The 6523-nt window shown below is 41.3% G+C and overlaps 1 protein-coding gene across 1 annotated transcript in view; it reads left to right on the top strand.

Moving 5' to 3' along the window:
• CPA6 (carboxypeptidase A6) overlaps positions 1–6523 on the top strand; it is a 355796-nt gene that overhangs the window by 615 nt on the left and 348658 nt on the right. The gene's annotated exons all lie outside the window — the stretch shown is intronic.

Genomic DNA, 6523 nt, shown 5'->3' with positions numbered 1-6523 from the left:
GTGTGTGTGTGTGTGTGTGTGTGTGTGTGTGTGTGTGTGTGTGTGTGCGCGCGCGCGCGCCTAGGTAGTGGTTATTAGGAAGATTGTCAAATCTGAGCAATGCAAATGAACCAACTCCAAATAAGCAGAATAAAAGCAGCCAACAGTAAAATTATGGGCATTTTTCTGAAGGGAAGAATATAGAAGGGAAAGACAGCTAGCTCCCCATCTCCCTGTGTTAGGATAGGTTAGGATACTTTGTGTTTGCCTTTCATAAGGAGGCACAGGACTGGGTCCGAAGCAGAGTATGACTGTGCACTTCTTATCCCAAAGGCTTGATGTGGACTCTACAACATGTGCTTTGCTCAGATTTGCAGGGGTCGTTCTTTGAATCTGGGAATTATGGCCTTACTGCATTTTAAAGCAGGAAGAACCTTAAATAGCTCATCTAATTCAGTTGCTTTTTACAGAGCAGGAAAACCAGGGTCTTAAATCTTTATCTTTCCATAACTACTAGTTGAGGAAGACTTTCACCTAGATGTGGGTTATTACCAGGTAGTGTCCAGTGTTAAGGAAAAGTTGTTCTTACTAGGAATAGTGTAAAGAAAAGTGTAAAGAAGAACTTAGAAATATGACCCTGGAAAAAGAAATGTTTTCCTTTGTCTCCTAAAGAATCTAGGCCCTGCCTTCACCATTTCTCCCAAGTACGGTGCTTGCAGAGGAAATTAAAAAACAAACAAACAAACAAACAAACAAAAAAAACCCTGTCCTCAGTTCTAGGGGCTACAGGATGGGGGTAGAGGCATTGGTTCAGATAAGGGCTATGGATGGTAATACAATCCCAATTTTTCCACCCTGGTGTTCCTGGGAGAAAGAGAAAGGAGTGAACATCTCAAGGGCTGCTTTTTAGTCTCCTAACCACACACGGTTCAGGCTTCACGGTCCTGTCATTCGTTATTGCCCCTGGAGATCTAGGCAAGGGAGCCAGGTTTCATGACTGGACTCCCTTGGCTGATGTCAGGCCATGTGATAATCCTAGATCACAGGTTGACACACCCATGTGACCTAGGACTGCATTCCTCCACTCAGCTGTGGTCCCGTCCTTAATTATTTCAGTGTGTAGTGCTCAATGATGACCAAGTTAGCAGACCTGGTTCAGCTGAGCAGGTGCATGCACTTTCCTAAGCACCACGTAGAGGAAATGGCAGCCAAAGGCAGTGACTTTTTCTTCTAGAATTTGCTGCAACTGGAACTTTTCTGGAGGAAGCTACACTACTTTCTCTGTTCTGCAATGAAAGCATCAATTGGATGTTTTCCCTTTGGCTGCTACATATTAAGTTAGTCCCAAATGTATAAATTACCAGATGTCTGAAAGTTGGAGAAAAAAGCTGAAACATCTGAGAAACTGAAGGTAGCCTTACCTGTCCATTGCTGTAAAAGCCTAAAGCGTCTTAAAAACCGGAAGTGTCTGAGCACACTCCCACCAGAAATGGGGGTTTTTAACTTCTCATCGCCAAAGACAGAAATGCTGCTTAGGTTTGGGATTACTTTGCTTCACTCAGGAACTACTTTCTGGACGTCTAGCTCTTCAGCTAATAAGAACCTGATGGCATGACGTGGTGGCATAGTTACTTGGTGTGATCTTTGTTGCCTATGGTTAAAATTCTAAACCACCTCACTTTTTCTCCTTTAAGTAATAGATTTAGGTTTTGTTAATTATGGAGCAGCCCCATTTCTTGCATTTTGGTAAAAAATTTTGTAGGTCTTGGTTGAGTCTAAGGGATTCTCATTTGTAGGACTCTGCACGTGAGTAAAAAAAAAAAAAAAAAAAAAAACCACTCGGGGCAGATCAGCATTCTTCCTGAGAGCAGCTAATGAGCTCAGTCCTCTTCCTACATAAACAAGCAACAGTTGTATCCTGCCAATTGTATAATAGATGCTTAGTAAATGGCAAACTTAAGCATCTTGGGGGAAAAAATCAGACAAGGAAAATCTGACAAGAGTAATACCTTTTTGGATAGCTATATTAAATGAACTTTACAAGAAAAATTTAAAAATACATGAAGAAATGAAGCATAGAAAAACTTCCAATATTGATACTGTCAGGGTTTCAGGGATTACAAATGCAAGTCAAACACTCCTGTGATCAACAAAGTTCAGTGAGTAAGACTCCTATGCAAGCAAATAGCACAATTCTTCTCGTTCTGTGAATTCCTGGAAACAGACTTAGTTGTTATACTGTGGTATATTGGAGGCAAAACTTAAGGATCTTCTGCATCATATGAAATTAGAATTTTTTTGTATGTGTGATAAATGATCTAAGACCATGAAGCAACTTCTGGGAACGCTGACAAATCAAAATGGGTATGATTTTTTTTTTTTGAGATAGTTCTCTGTACCTTCTTCATGCCAGTCAATGAGCATAATGTTTAAAAGTCTGGAAGTTCAACTGCCTGGGTTTCAATTTCTGCTTTGCCACAGTTAGCTGCGTTACCTGGGGCAGGCTCCTTAACCTCTCTGACCCTCCAGTTTCCTTATCTGGGATAATGGAGATAATAATAGAACCTTTCAAGTTTTGTGTGAATTAAATGCAGTAGCAGGTTATTGTATGGTTCTTGGCACTTAGTAAGTACTCAACAGGTGGTAAGATAGCTAATACTTCCCAATACTTAATGTTTTTAGAAATGTTTATATTAACATGATGCAGTTTGGGGTATGCCCATTTTACAGATAAGCTAAATGAAGTATGACTGGGTAACTCAAGTTCAGAGCTAACTAACCCAAGGTCATTGTAAGGGCACAGTTGGGATTCTAACCCAGCTCTGCTTGACTGGACAAAGTACTTGACATTCTGTCACTGGTTTAGATACAGAAGATAATTGCTCTTAAGGAAAACTGAAGGTTTAATCTTGTTTGGGGAACTGATAGTTTCAGGATAATAAGTGGATTATGTAGATAAAATTGGAAGTCTAATTGTGGTTCCCTTCTCTAGGTGATGAGTCACTGATGGTAAGTCCTCATTTGGAAAAGCAGGCAGACAACATAGGGAATAGAAAGTGGAAGATGGGGAATTTTAGATTGCCACAAAAAACAAAGCACAGAAAGTGGCCATGGGTGTGTGCCTTCATTCAACAAGTAATGTTACTCTGTGCCAAGAACATTGACCAACAGAGTGTACCCCCTCTGATAGCTTGGTTTAGTAAATAACACCACACATAACATTAGCAGACAACGTATAAATATTGTATGGAATGAACAGACTATGGGGATTGATAAGTGGGCTCTGAACCAAGAAGGTCACCCAGCCCTGCTCTATCTCAGCTGGGGAGGAGAGCGAACATAATTCCTGCTGCTAGGGTTGCTTGTTGGACTTGAGCCCACTGGTATTGGATCTGCCTGCTGGGACCTTGCACACACGGTCCTCACTCAGCCCTGCACGTGTTGAAGACTCCTTTCCTGTCTTTGTGGTTATTTCCCCTTCAGGGGAGCAACTCCAAGGACTTTGCCTTTGTCCCATGACCATAGGTACATATGTGCAGGGCTGGTTATAGCCCACTATCCAGCTGGTGCATGCTGATTAGTCAGTGTCCGTGCTGTATCTACACCCCATCCCCAACCCTGTTGCCCCCAACACCCGCCCCCACCCCCTCCTTGGTTCACTAGTCCTCCATGGAAAAGGGATATGGAGATCCAGGAATTACACTTGAAGGAAATAAGGTTTGTTTAAGAAGGCGGTTTGGTCCTTCAAATCCTATAAGCAAGGAGACCCCAATGTGACCTATTGAAAAGTAGAGGACTGTGAGAAATACAGTGACTCAGAACAGCTTGAACCTCAGGGACATCATATTTGTTTTCCATCTTGCCTCTCTGGCTCTTCCTCTGTCTCTCAACAGCGGCTTTTTATCTTCATGCTCCAGTGGTGTCTTCCTTTTAATGTCTTTAAACTTTTAGAAACCTGGAGCTAGAGTTCAAGAGCTCAAGGTGGTCATGTGAATCTGAGTTATCTTCCTTGGTGGTAGTTAAAACTCCTTTTAGGTAGGATGGCCAGAAATCCCTATTTGCCCAAGACCGACCCTGTTTGCACCTGCTGTTCTGGCCTAGTAATAGGCAATATCCCATTTCAGTCTGAGCAGAGTCCTGATTTAGAAGGTAAATCATGGATTCAGCCTTCTTCTTCACTGTGTTTGCTTCTTTAATAAGCTTTGTTTCAAGTTTTCAGCTACCCTCTTACTCATTTCCAGAGCACAAATTTAGTTCCGTACTAAATTCCTTTAGAAAGTATCCTGCTTGTCCTCTGCTGTCCCTTGCAATAGCCGCCAGTCCTATTCAGGATTCCCTTATCTTAGCCCAGATTAAGGTAGCTTTCTCCTAACTGATCTACCTTTCTCTAGTCCATTCTCATTCCGATGATCTTACTAAAATAAGACTTTGTGTGTGTTACTCCCTTGCTCAAAGACCTACTTTGGCTCCCTATTGCTAACTACATCAAATCCAGAATCCTTTGCCTGGCTTTCAAGGCCTCTATAATCAGACTCTCTGATTCTCCTGTCTCTATTTCACTCTTCCTCAGCCTTGAGAGTCCTCTGTAGTCCAGAGAATGAGAGCTTCAGCATTGTTCCATCTTTAACAAAAGCAGGCAGGCCCCATTCATCATAAGGGCCTAAAGCAAGAATGCACCATCTCAGATCATGAATGATAGACTGGAACGTGTGAGCTATAGATTTGGGGCATTAGGGAATTATGAAAGATGTACAGTGGGTTCTAAGGTTGGTTTTTGAACCTATGCTTCACAAGTCAGTGTGTGGTTTATAGAATAGTTCTTCAGTGTTCTCTGGAAGTTCCTTTGAGCTCTTGGCCCTTATTAATGGGAGAATAACTTAAGTTTTCCTTATGCACTAGCTCAAAGTCCAACTCCTAAGTGCTGATTATCAGCTCTTTATTCCAAAAGCTTTATTCCCTGCAGTCTGTTCTGTGTGTTGAGGCCTCCTGCTTTGCTTGGTAAAAGCATGCAATGCTGTAGATCTCTATTCCACTGACCTGAACTCCCAGGCAGGCAGTACTCCATGGGGAACAGCATTCCCTCTGCCACTGAGCTAGTAGAAAGAGAAGTGTTTTATGTGCTTCTGGGCCACTTCTTGGAGCCCAATCTGATAATGGAGCCTTTATTTTATGGCACCAGGATACATTCTGGCTAATACCATTAAACATAATCACTTCCACTCCCTGAATATCCGTGAAGGATGTTACTGTTCCATAACTTTATATTGTGAGAGCTACAAAAACATAAGTTTTTCTGTCTGTGTAAATAGAACTGCTGATCAGAAAATGAAGTCATCTTGTGACCTGTCTAATCTTCACTATGATTGCTCAGTAGATAACTGATTTATAGGATTAGAATTTGCTTTGCCAAACAAATACCTTCCCAGTCTGCCTCTGGGCATTAGCTTCTTTATGATAAAGTGGAATGTAGAATATGAAGCTTTCAGGTAGCTTGTTCTGGGTAGTATAGTAAATTTCATAAATTATTTTATTAAAGGTTCAAGCAAACTTCATAGTGGCTTTAACAAAATTACCATCTTAGTGCAATTTGAAAATAATATTAGTATCTATCTAAGGTTACTGTTAGGCTGTGGGTTTGTTGTTGCTGTTGTTTCCCATAACCCCAAATCTCAATGGTTTGAACAAGAAATTTCTTTCTCATGTAGAAATACAAGCAGGTATAGTTGGTAGTGCCAGAGAACTGAGCTCTGTCTTCTCTGCCATACTCAATGCTTAACTCCCAAATGTGGTTCAGTGAGTCTTCTAGCTCTTGTGGTCTAGACAGCAGGACGGTGGAAAGGGATGGTCACTCTCCTTTAAGAGAACCATCCTTTACCTTCACTCCTTGCTGGCCAGAGTTGGTTAGATGGACTTAGCTGCATGGGAGGCTATGAAATAATGGCTGGAGATGGTGGGTATGGCTGGGGAGGAACATACTAGGAAATAACTAGCAGCTTCTCTCAATGGTCACTCTGATATTTAATGATTACCAATCCATTTTCCCTTCTTCTACTTCATTCTCCTATAGAAGCAATCCATCCAAATGGGCTTTTAGAATTGTGTACTTCACACAGGTTCAAAATTGTGTACTTCACACAAATTCAAAATGTAAATGGTATTTAAGTCATAGCATCAGAAAAGAAAGACCACAAAATTAGAGCTTTATTTAATACACAAGGAAACAGAACTCCAAAAAGGTAAGATTTGCAGAGCTGATGGAGTAGGACTAAAACCCAGGTCGGCTGAGTTTGAAGCATTCCTTATGGTTAACAACACCATTTGATGAATCCAGAAAGCTTACTCTTTCCTATTCCCTAGGGTTATTGGGGATGAAGTAAAATGACTTGGCAAGGCTGAGAAGTGTTTAATGAGGGAGGATTTAATTTCATTTCTATAAATATTTGTAACCTATCTGGCCCTCTGCTAGTCTGGGACTACAGATAAAAGAGCAGTCCATGTGCATAGTGTAATGAGTAACTCAGGTAAGTAAACAATTCCAACTCTG

The sequence above is a fragment of the Callorhinus ursinus genome, unplaced genomic scaffold (genome assembly GCF_003265705.2).
Source record: "Callorhinus ursinus isolate GAN/ISIS: 27379988/994484 unplaced genomic scaffold, GSC_fseal_2.0 scaffold5, whole genome shotgun sequence".
NCBI classification, from domain to species: domain Eukaryota; kingdom Metazoa; phylum Chordata; class Mammalia; order Carnivora; family Otariidae; genus Callorhinus; species Callorhinus ursinus.
This window is presented reverse-complemented; position numbering and strand designations above follow the sequence as displayed.